This window comes from Lycorma delicatula, chromosome 11 (assembly GCF_047948215.1).
Source record: "Lycorma delicatula isolate Av1 chromosome 11, ASM4794821v1, whole genome shotgun sequence".
In the NCBI taxonomy this organism is placed as follows: domain Eukaryota; kingdom Metazoa; phylum Arthropoda; class Insecta; order Hemiptera; family Fulgoridae; genus Lycorma; species Lycorma delicatula.
Window position 1 is genome coordinate 28,270,929 of NC_134465.1, and position 19,759 is coordinate 28,290,687.

At 30.4% G+C, this 19,759-nt stretch overlaps 1 protein-coding gene across 3 annotated transcripts in view; it reads right to left on the bottom strand.

Moving 5' to 3' along the window:
• Positions 1–19,759, bottom strand: part of LOC142332105 (uncharacterized) — a 528,381-nt gene that overhangs the window by 52,688 nt on the left and 455,934 nt on the right. The gene's annotated exons all lie outside the window — the stretch shown is intronic.

Sequence of the window (19,759 nt, forward strand, 5' to 3'; positions counted from 1 at the left end):
CATTTTTATTTTATCTGTCATCTTGTAATAACATAATTCAAAAGAAACTTAAAAAAATAAAAAATAAAATATTTTTAATGAAAGAAGCAAATTTAAAAAAAAATTAAAAAAAAATATTCTCATTATTTACAATTACATTCCAACCATACATGCATAATACATTTCTGGCACTTTTTTGAAAAAAATCAGCTGTTATTTTATAACCCATAATGTAAAATTTATATTTTTTTAAGAGAAATAGTACAGTAAATTCTAAATTAGGCAATGCATAAAGAAGTTAAGTATACAGTTGGAATAGTCGTAATTTTTTCTATTACAGTTACACGTTTTCATCCTAAATACAATAAAAAAAAAATAAAAAACGCAATATTTTTTTTAAAAACGAAAATAAATGCACTTAACCGTTGGAAATATATAACTATTTAACTGGGACATCAAAATGGGTCTCACAACCAAACTGAATATATAACGTTAAGACCCATAATCGGGTCTCTTAGCAGTCAACCTGTTAAGAAATTTAAATTTTCATGAATAACATATTAAATTAGTTGTTTGTATTTTATATACATCAGTAAATAAATAATTTCCGAAAAACCTTCTACTGATTTAAAAATATCCGTGAAACTCTTACACATATCCGGAAAATAAAATCCTACCGTAAGAAATTATATCATATTATCTTCATTTAATTTCGTAATACAAGATTTAAAAATATTTAATTTTTTTAATAATGATTAATTACAGTATAAATTTTTACCGTTGTCGAATTAAAAAAAAATTATTTTTTAAATATTTAATTTAAAATAGAATAATAGTTAATTATATATAATTCATAAAATCTAATTTACTTACTGTAAAACTTAAATATAAATAAGCATATATACATAAAGAAAATGTTTAATTAAAAAAACACACATACACACACACAACACAAACAAAAATTATAAGCATAAAAAATGTTTCAGAATATTAAGAAAAAAATTACAAAAACATATTCCACGGTTTACTATATTACGCGAACGCCGACTGAAAAATAAACACAACAAAAATAATGACAACAGTGTCAGAGAACAGTAATGAATATATGTAGAATAAAGAACAACTGGAGAAAGATATCTTTTCTCATTCTATCATTCATAACAGAAGATAGATAGATGGTAAAAAAAAAGGTGGGGTGATAGAGAACTCTTTGAGTTGCGAAGTAAAGAAGTGTTAGTAGGGCAACAGGCGGGACGATCTGTCGAAGACGACCTGCTTGCGTTCGTTTACTATACTTATGAGGTAAAGAATGCTGTTTCTATTCACATACGCGCGCGCGCGCGCACGCGCACACACAAAGGTGCGCGGATGAACATGCACGTATATAATGTTCTTACGTATAATAATTTTATTTAAAAGACAGATCTATTCATTCTATTACATATTATCTATATATTAACATCAAATCATAAGTAACTACGTTACAAATTGATAGATATCAATTAATAATTATTTTAAGATTTAAATTCCTGAGTATATTCGGTCGTCTATTTGAAAACAGAATTGAGTGATATTACATAAAAAAGAAATAAAAAAAAGCTAATTGGAAATTAAACACATTATTATATTTTTATGTTAATTTAAATATACATTTTTATACATTATAAGTTTTATATGGGGAACATAATAAAAAAATTGTATTTTTTATATCTAAATCCCGGTCAGGAAAAATATTTGAATTTATAAAAACCTTTAAATATATATATATACTTGTGTCTTTATTAAATCGTGAAATAACAAATATCATTTCATGATTTGGTAATTATCTAGTTGAGGTGCTTCACCCACAGATTACAAAAAAAAAAAAAAACATATCAAATCATTGTAAAATCTTTTCAAATGTATTTTATGATGGGTATGAAGTGTCGGAAAGGTAGATGTTTGAATATCCATAAACTCGATGATGGAGATTCTCACCTCTTTCTTATTCACTACACTACTTTTATTATTTATAACTTAATCATTAGATTATATTACATTGTTGTCTGCTATTCTCACACGACGTCTATGTTTTCTGAGTTTCCTTTATAGAATTTTCTGAGTTTTCTTCATAGAATTTACAGTATTCAGTAAGTAAATAGAGTGAAATACAATGGATGAAAAAAAAATCTGCTGGGCCTGAAATGTATATGTACAAATTGTGAATTTACATTTATTACACTTACTGAATTCTCTCAGTGGGTTGCTAATGCGAGACAATTTTTTTACAATCATGGCATTTTGTCAAAACACAGACAATATCCATCATGTAATAACGAAATGACGCAGAATGAAGAGTGACACATTTTCCGTTGTAGAAGACGCCTTCGTGTAATTAACAAACATAAGGAATATGAAAGTAAACAGTGTAACGTAGCCGTTTCGCAATACGCCGATACATGGTTAGCCACCGCTAGGTTAGAATTACCTGTTATTTTACGTTTCTTCATAATATAGTGTGTAATAAAGCCACCTCGGAAACATATGTTGTGTAGTGAACTAAATTTATCGTCTAGTACTGAGGTAGATTAGAGAAATTATTTTCGGGAAATTTGTTTTGAATATTTGTGTACTAATTCGAAAAAGGTTGGGGAGTAGGTAAAATTGTAGAAATCGATGAAGCCAAAATCGGTAAACGAAAATATAATCGCGGCAGAATTATAAATTGAAATTGGATATTTGGTGGAATGCAACGAGACACAAAAGAAGTTTTCACGGTTCCAGTACTGACACGTGATAAGGAAACTTAGCTCCGCATTATAAAGGACTCCCCAGGTACTACAATTATTAGTGACTGTTGGAAATCTTATGATTGTTTACAAACAGGAGACTTCCAACAGTTAACTGTAAATCATACGTACAATTTTATAGATCCGGACACTGGGGCACATACGCAGACCATCGAACGTTAATGGAGGGAAATAAGAAGCTATGTGCCGCGTTATGGAAATTCCAAACACCATTTCCACGGACACATGGCCGAATTTTCATTTAAAAGGAAGTATTGTGATTATAAAACACGATTTCACCATTTATGGCGAATTATAAGTGAAATACACATTGATTAGGCAAATCGCGTGTGTGATGATTGCAGAAATATCATCGCAATCTGATTCAGATTAACAATTTCAAATTTATTTTCATGTTTATACCTTTAAATATAATGTTTTACTATGATAAAAGTATTTTTTTCGATTTTCATTGTTATTTGTATTACTATGTAAATTTTTACTAATTTTCTATTTTCCGACACCCAAAATACATCATTAAATGAATAAATATTAATTTTGAAAGAAAATGGTCAAACGTTTTTAATTATAAAATGATTTTCAAACAACTTCTTCATACATTTTCAAGATTTATTAAGATGTGGCAAACAGCCTGATGATATTTCTTCAACGAAAGAAAGTCCACAATATAAAATAATTTTTATGACATTCTACAGTTACAAAAAATGAAAAAATTACGCTTTTAGCAACTATTATTTACTTTCTCCTACAAACTCGTTCAAATACGATATAATCCTTATGATTACTACATGAACATACCAACAAATACTAGCATTTTTTCTGTAAAATTAAAACAATTATTTTTACAATCTCAATCTCATGGAACTAATATATATATATATATATATATATATATATATATATATATATATGTGTGTGTGTGTGTGTGTGTGTGTGTGTGTGTGTGATCAGATATGAAATATTACAATGCAGATATGAATATTTACAAGCAGTAAATAAAATTTAATCGAGGAGGACATATGGTGTTAAAGCCTAATATTAGACGTATATATGCAGTATTAGAATTATCCATACAGATGATGACTAGAACGCATACAACGGTCAAGGTTGGAATTCATAATATGACATGAAGGCGAGTTTTTCAAGTTCCACGACCTCATACATAAACCTTCTACCATTATTAGACAATTTTTAAGGGGGCGTGAAGTGTTTTTTTTTTTACAAACAAATCCTTTAAAAAAATTATTATTACCTAATAGTACAACAAAAACACGTTTTTAATGTTTAAGAAATAAGACAATCAATTTTCATAGAATATCTTCATTAGATATTCTTTTTGAATGCAATATCATATCCGTATTTTATCATTAAAATCGAACCGTAATTAGTTATGTTATAAATCTTTGTTGGTGAGATTGTATAAATAAAAATATTTAATTTTTTAATCCTCGATTAAAAAGAAGAAGGATTCTCTTCATCCTGACTAATTTTACTTCATTCTTGAAATTTATCATAAAAAAAAGCTGACAACACAGTTGTAAGAGTATACAGTCACGCGGCTAAAGCCGAGTTCCGAGAAAGTCCTACAACTATGAGTTGTTTCTGATGCAAAGCTTACACACCCGCATAACGAAATTTAAAATATTTATCCTTCTATTCAAATATAATATTTTTTCGTTTATTTAATTCAATGATTCTAACTAAAGCGCGCGCGCGCAAACCACATGTAATTCACGCGGTTGTGGCGGTACTAGCGGCGACGGTGGGCACTAAATAAACTAATATAATTTCACAACTTGCATAAAACAAATTTCGTTTGTACAACCGACAGACTGGTGTAACCGCGAGGCTTTACGCATCAGGTACCGATTGAACCGGGCTATCGAGTTCGAGACCAAGCCAGACCGAGTTAATTTTTTTACACGTGAAATATTATTCATTTATTTAATTCTACCGCTCACCTGTGACGTCACAACATAGCAGTGGTTTAGAGAATTTTTTTTGGGTGGGAGCACGATTTTGAAGAATTTTTTTTGCAAATTTCATGATATTTTTAATCGTTAAAAAATATAACTAGGAAAAATTTATGACCTTACGCGAAATCTCGAGACACTGATGGTGACCTTGCTTTACAGCCTCACCTCCTTGACCTATGTTGATAATTTAATGGCATCAATGACCTATATATAGAAGTAATCTGACCAAGGTTGGTTAAAATCGGTCCAGTAGTTCTGGGAATATAAGGTGATTTAGAGGCCAGCACTAAATATACATACGTCATTTTAACATCCGGAAAATTTTCATGCGGCTTTTTGGGTTCCTTAGGTGTCAAAACGTCAAAATTCAATGAAAACCGCATATACCGAAACTGGACCGAAACAGAGTTTCTCTTCCAGAGCTATAGCTCCGATATAGCGCTATCTAGACGAGAAAGTAATAAAGAGAAGTATTTTTTTTTAAACTTAGAAAATAAATGTTTTTTTATATTCGTATGAAATCATCAACCATCCTTCTCTCTTTTATATCAATCTAATGCTTATTTGGCGAAAGTCCATCTTAATCTATTTCAAGCCATTTGATTCATTGTTTCATAATTGTTAGCTGCAGTATCTTCGGCGATTTGTAAGAAGAAAAGCCTGACAATAAAGTTGTAATCCTTTCCTACCGTTGGATATTTATTTTTATATAGTGGAAAAGTATAGGGACAAGGGAAGCAATTTTAGGCCTCAGATTAATAGTAGAAGGAAGATTAAAGAAAAACAAACCAACATACTTGGGGTTTATAAACCTAGAAAAGGCATACGATAACGTAGACTGGAATAAAATGTTCAGCATTTAAAAAAAAATTAGGGTTCAAATACAGAGATAGAAGAACAATTGCTAACATGTACAGGAACCAAACAGCAACAGTAACAATTGAAGAACATAAGAAAGAAGCCGTAATAAGAAAGGGAGTCCGACAAGGATGTTCCCTATCTCCGTTACTTTTTAATCTTTACATGGAACTAGCAGTTAATGATTTTAAAGAACAATTTAGATTCGGAGTAACAGTACAAGGTGAAAAGATAAAGATGCTACGATTTGCTGATGATATAGTAATTCTAGCCGAGAGTAAAAAGGATTTAGAAGAAACAATGAACGGCATAGATGAAGTCCTAAGCAAGAACTATCGCATGAAAATAAACAAGAACAAAACAAAGGTAATGAAATGTAGTAGAAATAACAAAGATGAACCGCTGAATTTGAAAATAGGAGGAGAAAAGATTATGGAGGTAGAAGAATTTTGTTATTTGGGAAGTAGAATTACTAAAGATGGACGAAGCAGGAGCGATATAAAACGCCGAATAGCACAAGCTAAACGAGCCTTCAGTAAGAAATATAATTTGTTTACATCAAAAATTAATTTAAATGTCAGGAAAAGATTGTTGAAAGGATATGTTTGGAGTGTCGCTTTATATTGAAGTGAAACTTGGACAATCGGAGTATTTGAGAAGAAAAGATTAGAAACTTTTGAAATGCGGTGGTATAGGAGAATGTTAAAAATCAGATGGGTGGATAAAGTGACAAATGAAGAGGTATTGCGGCAAATAGATGAAGAAAGAAGCATTTGGAAAAATATAGTTAAAAGAAGAGACAGACTTATAGGCCACATACTAAGGCATCCTGGAATAGTCGCTTTAATATTGGAAGGACAGGTAGAAGGGAAAAATTGTGTAGGCAGGCCACGTTTGGAATATGTAAAACAAATCGTTAGGGATGTAGGATGTAGAGGGTATACTGAAATGAAACGACTAGCACTAGATAGGGAATCTTGGAGAGCTGCATCAAACCAGTCAAATGATTGAAGACAAAAAAAAATAGTGGAAAAATAACAATTAATGAAGAAAAACGCTTTAAAAAATTAAAAAAATCGATATTTTCAAACTTGATCGACTCCTTCACCTCCAATATTGCCCCTAAAGTATTTTTTTGGTCATTTGCATTAATACTTTGCTAGGGACATTTAAAAAATATGTAATAAATAAAAAGATTTTGTCGATTTTTGAGGAAGGGGAAAAGTTTTGGGGAAAATATTTTTTAAAAATGGTAATCATGCACGCATGTATTGATATAAGTGGAGCTGTGAATGTAAAATTTTAACAAAAACTATCTACCCCCTCCCCGGAAACATATTGACCCCAAACGTTTACCAACAATTTGCCCTGTATACACCAGTCGTCTCTGTGCCAAATTCATCAAAATCGGTTTATCCAGTCAAAATTTATTAAGCTTCAAACGCGTTTTTTGTTTTTTAAACTCCTTGGGCTATGAAACGTCGAAAAAAATCATACCCAATTTTTTGACCGATTACCATAGTTTCCTTCTTACAGCACAGCTCTAAAACTAGATATCAGGATAGTAAAAATTATGTTAAAAAATTATAAATTTTACTCTACATAATTTCTAATATTTACAATCATGGGTTGTCAGCACTGTCTTTCCAGTTATCTTTTTACAGCTGCTAATTTTTTCATGCATCCTGAACTGTCATGCTATTTGATTTCACTATATTAATAACTACAGTTGTAACCGAGATGTATTTAAAACATAGTAACACACTAAACAATTTTCGTTAATAACTTCAAAAATGAGATAATTTAAAGACAAGCAGACCTCATCAAATTTCTTTATTACATGAAATAAAATAAATATGTTTCATTAATAAATTAAATATACCCGACAATTTTTTTATAATTGTAATGATTAAAAAAAATAATTGGGAGTAAACTTTTTATAAACGTAATTTGTGTCATATTTGGTTGGATACTATAAGCCTTAACGATGGGTTTAGATAACCTAATATTCCTCCTTAAAAACAAGAGGAATATAGTGTTTCCAATCCAAATAAATCGTTGCAAATCTGCAAGTAAAATTTCTTGAAAATTATACTTAACCTTACAATTAACGCTATTAATTTCTTCACCATTACTACTACAAAGACAATTCGTATCTGATATTTCTTCTTCCGTTAAGTGCTATGCCACAAAAAGCCCATGGCACATGTAAAATAAAACAAAAAAATGAATGTACCTTTTCTGTTACGAAAAAAGGATTAAATAAGCTGTTTCATGTCGATAGAAGAAAGTACTCCATTTTAATAATATAAAGAAACTGGAAAATTTAATGAAATAGCGTTTTCCATAAGAAAAAGGAAAACTAAACTGGCGTAGAGTCGGACTGCGCTCCTGGATTTCCTTGTTTGGAAGAGGTGAGATGTACCGGTGGATGGAAGGGGTAAGGCGGATGGCTTAGGCATCGTTTTTCTGCCAGTGACAAGAGAGATCAGTTAGCAAAAGTCAGATGGATATACAGATTGATCGCTGAAGTTTAGAGAGAGATAACTCTACCGAAAAGTGGGGTACAAATTGACCCAGTTCCTTACCGGTGATGATTATTTTAAGGCATATCTGGGAGAGGGGACGCTGAGACCTTCCGCGGTATATGATTATTGTGAGGAGCAGAAGAATACTACAAAACACCGTGCTATCGATTGTTGCTGGATGTGATAGCATACCGGAAGGAATTCGGGATGCTTATCCCCAGGGAATATTATTAAGACCAAATGATCGTAGCACGATGTTATGATGACAAAAATGGCCCCCAGGTCGAGGTCAAAAAAAAAATACCGCAGGACTCAGATGGGTTCGAAGCGTGGTACCAGAAATGGAGGTATAGATGTAGACGATGTGATCCATGTTGTAGAGGGGCAGGGATTTTAGTGAGTAGACAGTTTTCCCCTCCTCCGTTGAAAAAAATGTATAAAAACGAATACTCCGTTATAAACGGACGGATGCACACCGACAACAATATACGCCACATTTACTTAGCGTACAGCATTGGAATATGTTCTGTTAGTAAGAATATCCATGGTTAATCCATTTTTTATGAGATTTTATCATTAATTTATTTACCTTTTAAGTTTTATTTTTGACTAGCAGACCCGGTAATGCTTCGTTATTCCTAGATTTAATTTATATATATATATATGTATATATAATCAACACAATTGAAAGTTTGATAAAACATTAACAAAATGAACATTACGGAGCTTCAGAAAATTTAACCTTTTCTTTTCCCCATTTCCCTTCCCATCCCCCATTCCACTTTCCCCCTTTTTCTATTTCTCCCTTTCAACCATTTTCGTTTGTTCTTTTTTCCATTTCCCGTTTTTCGCTTTTACCGTTTTCGATTTTTCCCTTTCTCCCTTTTTCCCCGCGCGTAAATTGGTCCATTAGTTTTTTAGCCTATAGCGGAAACACATTCTGGAAACATTGAAATGGAATCGTAAAATATTTAGTATAGTGTGTGTTGCTTTTACGTCCAACAGATAGCGCTGTTTTTTTAAAAAAAAGCATGTTTTTACCTGTCACAGGTGTGACATCTTAGGTGTATAAATAGTTTGTATATAAAAACGCGCGCGTATTCAAATGCAACGTTGTGCCAAAATTTCAAAGTAATCGGTGAAGAACTTTCGGAGTTAACATTTTGAACAAACGAACATTTAAAGTTTTATTAAATAGAAAACATTATATATATATTTATAATGTTTGTTTCTCTCGTATGCGTTCCTACACCATTCATCCGATTGCGATGAAACTTTGGTGAGTTGTGCGCACGCCCGCGAGGGTTTCTGAATTAATTTTAACCTGTTAGGTGGCACTGGGAACGAGATATTTTGAATAATTGTACTTATATTCAGAATATTGTACATATTCAGAATATGTATTACATACATGGAAAGAAATACTTCTGTAAAAAATAGACCAGCTAGATGGCGCTGGGGTTACCCACCGGGTTGGTCTAGTCGTGAACGCGTCTTCGCAAATCAGCTGATTTGGAAGCCGAGAGTTCCAGCTTACAAGTCAATACTTCAGAGGATGATATGTATGAGTGTAAATGAAGTGTAGTCTTGTACAGTCTCAGTTCGACTATTCCTGAGATGTATGGTTAATTAAAACCCAATCATCAAAGAACACCGGTATTCACGATATCTAGTATTCAAATCCGTGTAAAAATAACTCTGACTTTACTAGGCACTCATACATATCATCCTCTGAAGTATTATCTGAAAGATAATTACTGGAGGCTAAACAGGAAAAAGAAGAAGATGGCACTGGGGTTGAGATATTTAGAATATATATTAGTCACGTGAAAAGAAACATTTTTGCAAAAACTATACCCGCTAGGTGGCGTCGATGTCGAGATATTTACGAAACAAATAAAATATACAAACAATTTATTCTTCTATATACACACACACACACACACACACACATATATATATATATAATATATATATATATATATATAAAATGTTTGTACGTGTGTCTGCTATAGACTAAAAAAACACTGGACCGATTTACGCGCGGGTTTTTGCAAAATGGTCCGCGTTGTCGGAGGAGGTTTAAAGCTATTGAAATCCTTGATCTGACCGGTAGAAAGAAAGTTAGGGGTGTTTTGAACCGACTACTGTGTTTACAGAGTAGCTTTAATTAAATCCGATAGGTAGCGCTGTTTTGGCAGTTGGATTTATATACAATCTGACTTTTATAAAGTGAAAGGTTAAATTTTTTAATTTTCATAAAACTTTCAATTGTGTTCATTTAATCTATATATATATATATATATATATATATACACTGAAATCTAGCAATAGCGAAGCATTGCCGAGTCTGTTAGTGACTTAATAAATATATATATCATAGTGGAATATAAATACACAACGTGTTAAATACAAATCATCTATGCACATGAGCTGAAATACACAAAAGTAATTTCAATAATAAAACACAAGAGAGAATCAACCGTATTTTTAAAATTATAAAAAACTAACTCAAGGATCAATTCATAAATAATAATCTTATTAGTACTATTATTACTGTAAATTATTTCACAGATTATAGAAAGTATTACGGTTAAAAAAGAATAAGAAGTCATATATATATATATATATATATATATATATACACACACACACACACACACACTACATAAAACTGTATCTAAACGCAACGAGATTATAACAGTGTAGGAGGTTTACCACAAGATTTCTATACGAAATAACATGAGAGCAACAGTATCATAACATCAGAATGCAGTATATAAAAGATACCTGTATCTTTAAAGACAAAACAAGTTTGTTTATCATATATGTATTATAAAGGAGGTTAGTTGGTTGAATCACAATTCAGAGCAAGAAGCAAATGTAGCTAGCTAAATTTTAGTTCAGAAATAAGTGTAACTTATAAGCCTACAGCAAGTAGGGTTATGAGCATTCGGTAAAGTGAACGCATGCATCCAGCGGGAGGTTAAACTGTGGCGTAGTATGGTGTAGGATATATACATACACAACGTACACAAATATATCAGACAAGATTAAAGCTGTTTTTACCGTTATAGTATTTTAAACGTATATTCGTTTAATGTTAGAACCAGATTATCGTATATATCTGTTTTAATATTAAACGTAGCTTACAATGTACAAAATATATAAAAACTGGTTTTAAAAGGAACATTAATAATCATCTACGGGCTAATATAAAAACTTATACAAAAAAATTTTAAATAGCTTTTTTAAAATTTATTTTACCATTTTTGAAGTTCGTATTCTGAAAAAAAGGGACCATCATTATTATAACGTAATTATTCTGCAAAAAAATTCAAATATATAAGGGCACGAGGTATGATTAATTGTTGTTGGAGGGAATGTGCACGTGTTTACTCCCTCCACTATAAAGACAAATGGATATCAAGCATTTACGTTTTATGGAATTGAAGATTATATATTAATTTTCTTATTTTCAATTTTATCACAGTATTTAATTAGTTCCAATGGATCATACAATTATACAATAGCATAGATTATGACATCAACATATATATATATATATAATGTATTATATTGCGTTTCAGTTTAACATCACATCTATTATCTATTTTATAAATTCCAGCCTTAATAGAAATATTTTATAAATGAAGAATGTTTATAAAAAACCTTTTCAAGAATTCAGGGAGTTCCCCAAATCAAAATAAAGACAAAATTATTCCAGTTGAGATCGTGTCCAATTATTCAATTTTATTCGGAAGGAAATAAAAGTTTTTTTAATCTACAATGACTCGCTTCAAGAAATTTTGTCGTAACTTTGTTATTTATGAATGGATATAAATAAAAAAGGTGTCGTTTTGTTTTCCAAAAAACGTTTAACATTTTTTATATACATAACATTTAATTTAAAAAAACGGTTGCAAAGATATTAACAATTAAAAACTTCACAAGGCCTTCATTTTGAAATTGACTAAGAAATCAGGTTCATTATTTTTATACGATTAAAACTCTAGGTACCCTAGCTACGTACGTAATTTCAGCTTGATATGATTAACCATTCCTTAGAAATAAATTTTTGTATTAAAAATACAAAATGGCAGATTAGCCGGTAAACTAAGCGTTTCCGGACATACGTTGATGTAAAGTTTTTTTCTCTTTATTTTGATGAGGAGGACCATCCCCTAAATCATAGAAATGGTTTTTATAAACACTCTGTATATATATTTAGCATTCATCGACACAGTATTTTCTTCCATGTAAACTGATAATCAACGAAAGTAAATTTAACGTTATAAGCGTTAAAAGTAAATACAGCGAACTTAGGACTGCAGAGCGAAGGGGGTGAAAGATAGCCTCCTGCGGAGCCGTCGTTCGTCCGTGCTTGCGCGGATGGGCGGCGGTGATGATGCAGGGGGACTTCGGACCCCCGAGAGTTCGAAGGCACTCCCCGGGGCTGAGTAATGCTTAATTGCGGATCCGACCCTCCGGGGACGGGCTGATGAAGTGGTTAGGTTTAGTCGGTAGGACGCAGGTATACATATGCACATTATTAACAACTTGCGGAACCTGTAGCGAGTCCGACACGTTGTCCGTAACTGGGATTTCCCCACCTCATCAGTAACAAAAACAAAAAAATACAGCGAACAAGACATGATGGATAATAATAACAATAATACATCAATACAATAAATACCCAATACTATTTTGGAATCATTTCCTAAAAAAATATTTCGAAAAAGTTTTTAGGTTACAGAAGAAAGGCATTTAGATATTTAATACTCTCTTAATTATGGTACAAGAAATAAAACGTGTAAAATCCTTGTGGACCATAAAAAAGAGTACTTAAAGCTGGAGGTATACTCCGCCTTAAATATCGTCCTAGTTTATGTGGAAATAACCATACAACACCATACTTTGATGATAGAAAAGTTTAATTAACATAATCAGAACGAAATTATTTTATAGGAAAAAACATTAAAAAATCAAACAAAATTAACGGACTGTACCCAATAAATCACCGAATAGGAAACAGACCACAGAAAAATACATAAGCGAAGCCAACCTCCTTAAACTAAGAATTAAGCAAATTTATAGTTTTCAAAACTAAACACAAGTTTAGTAAAACTCTAACCAAATTCAACAAAGAATTTCATGGTAGAAGAAATAAGAAAAAAGCAAAGGAATGAGTAATCAGAAATTAACGAACTACCTATAAAGGGAACACGAAATAAAGTATACGAGTATATACAAAGGAGTTCTTCAGGGCTTCTTCATAGTGCTTATTCTATGCAGAGATATTTTCACAAGATGAAGAAGAACATATTAACGATCAAAGATTTTGTGTTTATATGTTCATATACATCCTACAAAAAAAGTTAATCGACAACAATTATAAGTTCCTTAAGAATAACACTCGCCAATATCCAGTCAGAACTGTTTGATGTACAGAAGTATAAATCTGAACTAGAAGCTATATAGCCATATTACTAATGGAGAATTCCACTAACCTTTGGTGAAACTACTTTGTAATTTATTCTGTTTACACGAGATTAAAGAATAATTTCAAGAGATATTTACATATAGAAAAACACAATTGAAAATTCTTTGTAAAAAAAAAAATAATGTTTTGACAGCTAGACCGTTTTCCTTTAAGTTTATGAATCTAACTGTACGTAGTTATTGAGTAAATTATACTAATAATTCAATTTATATCGAATAAAGGTGCTGTATAGTTTTACAAGTTAAAAAACTAGAAAACTTGACTAATATTTTATTAATTTATATTTAATTAATAATTCTGTTAATATTTTATAGTGAAACCGCATTTATAAGTTGAATTCTTTATATAAAATATAAAAGTAATGTAGCTAAAATAAAGCCCTACTTTTCAATGATGTATAGCCGGAAACTATAAATAAATATTATTTCTAACAGAAAATTACATTATTAAATCAATCAGATCTAAATGAGCGTGAGAAATTTATCGTGATGCCCCGTAGTATTGAAAGCAAAGTCACATCTCTGTCTATAACTGCACCTATATTTAACTTGCAGAATTTATTTTACAGAAAAAAAAATGTAAAGTAAATAATAATTAACTATTCTTTTTTCTAACCCATATAAAAAATATAAATTATGTTAAATAAAGAAAAAATGTTTGCCCATTTCTGCAAAAGAAGTCCGATTTTTTGTTATATTGTTTTCTTTTGAAACAGTATCAACTCATTCTATCAACAATTTTGTAAAAAAAAAACCTCTGATCCATAAAAAAAGTTACATGTCCAAAACGAACAATAATAAAAAAATAAACGCTTATTTAAAGGTCTCGGGTTCGAATCCAAGTCAGGCATGTCATTTTTACACTCTATAAAATTTCCGTTTCATCTTCTGAAGCAATACCTAACGGCTGCTCCCGTAGGCTAAAAGAAAAAAAAATTAAAAAATAAACTTTCAGTATTTAGAAAATTACGTCACGTTTAGCACTACAATTGATACCGCAAATGATGAAACGTCAACGTTCCAACTTGTAACATCATAACGAACCATGCTTCTAACTTAACCCGATCAAATTTTCTCGACCTTAAATCGAGCGTAAATCAAGAACGACTCACCTAATCTTCATCAATTTTTCACATGCACAACGTCAAATAAACTACTTATAGGATATCTAAATTTTAATGAAATTGATCTAGTATTTTTGGGGAGTTTTGAGCCACAAAATTTTATATATAAGCCTATAAATAAATATATAAGGAAACATAATTTAATTGAATAATATTTTCGTACTCCTTTACCTGAAAATGTAAAGAAAAATAATTTTCACCACCCCAATAATACCAATATGCGGCCGAAAATAATACCGTATTTTCTTCAAAACGTCGGTAACAGAAATCTGATGTGGGCACCACATTACTTTCTTGTACGCCTATTAAATTATATATATATATATACAATTTTTATTTTAATGAAAAGTACATAAAATTTTATTTCATTACTTTATTTCATAACTTCTGATATTTTTTCTTTTTTTTAATTGTTGTGATTGAATTATCATGTTTTGTTTTTTTTTTGAAATCAGAGGTTAATAATTATTAATAAATTAATGGAAATAATGTGAGATTCGAACCACGTGAAAAACTTGCACCTAATACTTATTGAATATTAAAAATACATCGATATTTTTAATCGGTATTTTTTTTTGGGTGGGGAATTCCGAAAAAGATTCAGTAAAAGTCCAAAATCCAATTTTTTTTAGATTTTAGGCTTTTTCGACACTTTTGGTCCAGTCGATTGCAATGAAAAGAGGAGGTGCACAACTAGATATTACAACAGTCCTAAATCTAAAATTTCAACATCCTACGGCTAATCGTTTTTGAGTTATGCGAAATACATACTTATATACGTACAGACGTCACACCGAAACTAGTCAAAATGGATTCAGGAATGGTCAAAAAGGATAATTTCGTTGAAATCTGAAAACCGAAATTTTTCGCGTTCACAATACTTCCTTTAGTTTGTGTAAGGAAGTAAAAAATATGAATAAGTTAAATTACTACATTCATCTATATAAAAGATAATTCTTGTATATGGAACTGAATTTTTTGGTAGAATCAGTACTACAAATATAGTTGACAACCTCATTTACTCGGTAATTTTCTCCAGATATTAATTTTTATCTTGACGAAAGGAAATGTGTCCGTCAGAATTTTAATTATATTTTCTACAGATGTTCTATTTTATTTAATCCGTACGAAATATAAAAAAATATATTTGTTAAAATCGAATTCATCCCAAAAAAATACTATTTCAACCAGCCGTTAGAGTCGTTTAAAGTTAAAATTATAATAATTAAGCGGTAATATATTTATCGCTTAAAATGTTCGCTAAAATTAATTTTTAATGAATATACTTAAAATGAAAACCAAATAAAAGTTTTCCAAAAAGTAAAAACCAAAATTACATTCGAAAACTATATACAAATATTTTAATTAGAATTTCAACCTATCTGGCCATTTCGTAAATTAATCAGTCGTCAGTAGGTTACACTACGGAAACTACATATATATAAATGAAAAAGGATTTAAATAATAAAAAATATAACTAAAAATAATCAGTACTACCAAACTAGTATTTTTGGTATCCTTTTTAGAGTTCGTTTTTAAGCAACTTCAATTTAAGGTTTAAATAAGTTTTTAAAGTAAATATACGCTTTCTAGTAGAAGACTGCCAAAAACGGAAGTAGTTGATTATATTTCTTCTTTTTACTTCATATTTTTTACTATTTTTCTAAAAACCCCTGTTTTTATTTAATTTTCTAAAATACTAGTTTAATGATATTTCATAAGCATTGTTTCATTTATTTTAACTTTTTCTATTTATTTTAAAATTATAATGTATATAATTATTCTGAAGTGTTTACTATGTTTTCTGAAGTATCGTCTATGTTTAGATTTTTTTACAAATGAACTTTTCATTGTAAAATTGTTTAATTTATTTCAATAATCAATAATTGTTTAATAATACAGCTCTTTATTTGTATTAAGTTTTATATTAGTGAAATAAAAAATTAAACTAAAATAAAATATAATGCAAAAAGATAATTGTATAAAATAAAAAAAGAATGACAACATTGGGTTGTTTCTGATGCACGCCTTATAACACAACTTAATTTCAAATATTTATAATTATGTAAATTTAATATTTTTCGTTTATTTAATTCAATGATTCTAATTAAAACGCGCGCTTACCGTATTTAATCGCACGGATATGGCGAAACTAGCGGCGATGATCGGCACTACCAAAACTAATTTCTCAACTTACATAGAATAAATTTCGCTTCTACGGTCGGAGGACTGGTGTAGCCACGAGGCTTAACGCAGCATATATAGAGTTTGAGACCCAGCCAGACCGGGTTAATTTTTACGCTTTAAATGTTATTCATTTATTTAATTCTACCGCTCACCTGTTACGTCACAACATAACAGACGACTACAACAGCTTTTTTTGGGGTGGGGGTGCAATTTATTATTTATTAACTGTTAACAAATGTGCCTAAGAAAAATAAACCTTAATGACCCCCGAAATCTCGAGATACTGAGGGTGACTTTGCTCTTCAGCCTCACCCCCTAGACGTTTCAAGTTTAATGGCATCAATGACTCATATATACAAGTAATCTCACCAAGGTTGGTTAAAATCGGCCCAGTAGTTCTGGAAATATAAGATGATTTACAGGCCAAAACCGAACACACACATATACATTAAAATCCGGAACATTTTCATCCGGTTTTTTGAATTCCTTGGGTGTCATCAAAATTCGGTGAAAACCGCATATGCCCAAATTGGACCGATTATAATATTAACCCTTCTAGAGCTATAGCTCTATCTAGACGGGAAAGTAAAGCGAATGAAATAAAATAAAAAAACAGTTAGTAACTCAAACGTTTGTTAATATTGTTGAACTTAATGATAAGAATAATCATAATTTTAAGAATTTTACCTAAAAGGCACGTTTACACTTTCATTAATAAAAAAATAACTGCCAATTAACAAATAAAAAGCATTTATACGTAACTGGTTTAGCAACGGAAACTTTCCCCTTCACTACTGTCAAAAAAAAGATAGCAGACGCTATTTTATAATAAAGTCATAAAAAACGTTATATAAATATGATTTTTCTTAATATCAGGGAAACTTATAACAAAATTTCATAATTACTGTATAATTTCAGAAAATTTATTTCAGCATAAGTGCATCTAAAACAAATAAAACGGAAAAATGTCAAAATTTCCAGTTAAAACAAGACCGCATTTCGCTCGATTAACAACCATTAATAAGATATAAAATCCATTTTTTCCTTTAAGTGGTTCGCAAGATATAATACTGTAAAAAACAAACTTTTTCTTTCGTGTCGTATTGTATATTACTCTACAGAAGACGGCGGAAAGTTCCAACACAATATAATTTATACATTTTAAGTACAAACTTTTGTAATAATGGAGGTATCCCCATGAAGGTATTCCATATCATGAAGGTATCCCATAATGAAGGTATCAAATTCTATATAGGTAATACTCCCAAGATAAAAAAATCAATTATCAATATCGTTCGGAAAATTCTTGGCTTTATACAGAGATGGTTCAAGTATGACCAAATGATGTGTGTCAATATTATCCTTTAGCTGGCGTGCTGCGCAATTTCAGACGCTGGCATTTTAATTCCTTGTTTGTAGCTATAGAGAAAAAGCAAGCAAGTTTTGATGTTTCCTGAAAAATTGATAAAATTTAAGTTCAAGCCATTTTAAATTATTTTCTTTTAGAAGGTTTAACCCCAACTGGATTCTTTTCCTTCGTTTTCGATAAAAATGTGGACCGTTTTTTTTCTTCCTTGTATGAAATAAAGGAAGTATTGTGATCTAGAAAAACTTTGATTTCCATGTTTCAACGGAAATATCCTTTTTGACCATCCCTGAATCCATTTTGACTAGTTTCGGCGTGACGTCTGTACGTATGTATGTATCTCGCATTAACTAAAAAACGATTAGCCGAAGGATATTAAAATGTTGGATTTAGGAGAGTTGTAACATTTAGTTGTGGACCTCCCCTTTTTGATTGTAATCGACTGGACCAAAACTATCCAAAAAACCCCAAAATCCAAAACATTTGGATTTTAGACTTTTTCTTAACCACAGTAATAAGCCCTCATTGAGCGCTTTTCAACGATATATCATAAGTGGTACTTATTTTCATTCGTTCGAGAGTTATAGCCAAATAAAACTTTAATTAATGAAATATTTGGATCTTACAAGGGGAATGCACATCGGTTCGAATCGGACATCATCTCCTTTTTTTAACTTTTTTTTGAACTTAATATATTGATTAATTAATAATTATTAACCTCTGATTATAAAAACTTTTATAATAATTCAACAAAAAAAAAAGATAAATATCAGAAGTTATAAATGAAATAAAATTTTTTGTACTTTTCATTTAAAAAAAATGTGTATATGAAATAAGCATACGAGAAGTCATGTGGTGTCCACATCAGATTTTTTAATTTAATTGTAGTCATGCATCGATTCAGGATCATGAATAATTTAATATAGGTTTATGTTTCAAAAATCTTGAAAAACTGAATCCAAAAAAACCCCGCACCCCCTGCAAATACTGACCCCAAAATTTTACCAAAAAAATGCCTCGCATATATGAATTTCTGTACAAAATTTCATCAAAATCGGTTTAATCCAGTCAAAAGTTATCAAGCTTCAAACACGCCAACATATGTACATACGAAAATTAGCCCCACATGTTTTGTTTTGGGGGAGCCGTAGGATCATGAAACATCGAAAAATAAAAAAAACCCATACCCCATTCTTTTACTAATTACCATATTTTCCTTCTAGCAGGATAGTTTTAGAGTTATGATGCAAGGAAAATTAAAGTAAATACATTTTACATTCTTAGAATTAAACCGTTTTTTACTGTTTTGTAAATATAGTTTTGTCAATTAATATTTATTTATTTTTTTTTTCAATATTTTTTACTTAGCAATAACTACTGCAGTTTAACAAAAAAACAAAACAAAAATGCCTATTAAAATGCCTGTTTAACAGAAATGCTTATCTAGTTA